We start from the raw sequence: 2,290 nt of genomic DNA, 5'->3' as shown, positions 1-2,290 counted from the left end.
AATTTGAAAAGTGGGAACAATATTACGATTCACATCGTAATATTATTAGAATCTTTACAATGACATGAGAAATGAGCATCAATAATTATGATTCTATAGCAATATATAGAAAGAAAGAGACGTGCAACAAATTTTAAAAACAAAATATATATCAATAACATCAATTTGCATTAAAAACAAACTTAGAAATAATGAATTCTCATCTTTCATGTTGTAACAAATAATATAAAATCTTTTTGAATACAAAACTAAATCTTTAGATTTTTTCACCAAGAATTGTACACAAATAGACAATCAATTGAAAATGGAACAAAAAAAAAAAAAACTCAAATTATTGCCTTCAAATTCCGGATGCATTATGTGACAAGAGACGCAAAGCATCATGTTCCTACCAAGAGTTAAAAATGAGGATGGTTAAGGAGAAAAAGAAATGTATGAATGGTAGAGAGGAGTTAGAAAAGGTTTATGTTGATGCTAGATATGTGAGATTGTTTGAGTGAAACAAAAGGTAATGGATAATAGTGTTGAAAATCAATTTAGTGATAAAGAAAGTAATAATGATAATTGTAACGATCGTGCAAGGTTTTGATAATTTTGTACAATATTGATACATGCACAGATAAAATTCCTATTTGTATTTTCTTTATGATGTAAAGAAATGCAATAGAAGAGAGGACAAAACTTTGATGGAGTCAATTTGAACGTAGATGCGTTAGATGCAATTTTTAAGTAGAAAATATAGAGCAAGATAGATCAGAAAATTAAGAAGAATCTGGATCAAACATACCACTTTGGAATAACTTTCCAATACAGGTTGCCTCATTCAAGAGGCTAATGTTATCTTGTGGTAGGTAAAAGAGAAAATGTAATAATGTGGGAGATAGAGGAGAGCAGGGAAACTATGTCATTCGACGAAACCATCTTTGTTTGAGACATTCTGCCAAACAGTTGGCATGCCTTTTGTATTGTTCCACAATTTGCATATGTTTGCTCTAGTAGACGATGTATGCGAAATGTGGAAGCTGTCATGCCAACGTTAAATTCATATGGCCTCCATTCCTTTATTGCCATTGGACCTGTCACTCAATAAAATCTGACCATTCTTTGGCTTAACTTTCAGGGTGATTGGAACGGTGCTGGTGCTCATACAAATTATAGGTTGGTTGTCATAGCTGCAGAAAAAAGATGTCTTGTTCTAGAAATCATTAATTTTAATAATGAGCTTATTCTCATTCAATTGTCAAATTTGACAGCACAAAATCTATGAGGACCGATGGTGGAATCAATGTGATCAAGAAGGCCATTGAAAAGCTGGGGTTGAAGCACAAGGAGCACATTGCTGCATATGGAGAGGGCAATGAGAGGCGTTTGACTGGCAAAAATGAGACAGCAGACATCAACACATTTTCCTGGGTAATTTTTATATGCATGAACATTGATATCAACAAGCATTGTGGTATGTACCAAATACAAAAGAATTGTAGCTTGACCACTGTTTGGCTGTATTTTCTCATGATGTTCACAATGATTGCAGGATATGTACAAGGTGGATTCGGTGAAAAGCGTTTAGGAACTTCAAGCAAATTTAATTGGCAGGTGTCAAGCTAGACTCTGCAACCTTTGCCACCATCCTCGCAGGTTGTGTGAAATGGGAGCTTTGGAACAGGGTATGGACATTCATCAAAGCATAAAAGATAGAGGTTTTTTTGAGATATTGTTGCAACTGCTCTGGTAGACATGCATGGGACACGTGAAACCATAGACAAGACAGGCGAACTGTTTGACAAAATACTCCAAAGAAATGTGGTTCCATGGAATGCGATGATTGCAGGATATGCACGAAATGGACTTGTCGACAAGACTGGAGAATCTTCCAAGCAAATTTTATCATTGTGGTGATGTTTTATATGCATTAAAGCTGAGCATTAAAATGTTAAATTAAATATGCATTAAAGCTGAGCATCTCATAATGTGAAACAGAACTTGGAATCTTAAAATATAATTCTTAATTGACTCACGTTCTTCTTACTAATATTGCAGTACAGGTGTGTTATAGGTGATCAACAGTAGAAAAAGTAGTCCCCATACAGAAAATAATCATGAAAGATCTTTCGAATCATACTGTACAGGTGCTCAACCAGTGATTAAACCAGGAGAACCAGCCACTCATTCTAGCATTATACTTTCGTTGAGTTTCAACATTTAAATTCCACCATTGAATAACATTGCATTTTTCAGTCTGTAGGAATAAATGTATAAAGATAACTGAACAAAGGTGTAATAATATTGT

General features: G+C 34.1%; 1 long non-coding RNA gene across 1 annotated transcript; it reads left to right on the top strand.

Annotated features, from left to right (window-relative positions):
* Window positions 1–873: 873 nt before the first annotated feature.
* LOC131073679 (uncharacterized) lies at window positions 874–2,013 on the top strand. The gene is made up of 3 exons (XR_009112942.2): window positions 874–1,158; window positions 1,254–1,413; window positions 1,535–2,013. It is a non-coding gene; the product is annotated as an uncharacterized LOC131073679 (long non-coding RNA).
* Window positions 2,014–2,290: the final 277 nt, after the last annotated feature.

The sequence above is a fragment of the Cryptomeria japonica genome, chromosome 9 (assembly GCF_030272615.1).
Source record: "Cryptomeria japonica chromosome 9, Sugi_1.0, whole genome shotgun sequence".
Lineage (NCBI taxonomy): Eukaryota > Viridiplantae > Streptophyta > Pinopsida > Cupressales > Cupressaceae > Cryptomeria > Cryptomeria japonica.
Note: the sequence above shows the minus strand (reverse complement) of the source record. Positions and strands in the feature narration are given on the sequence as shown.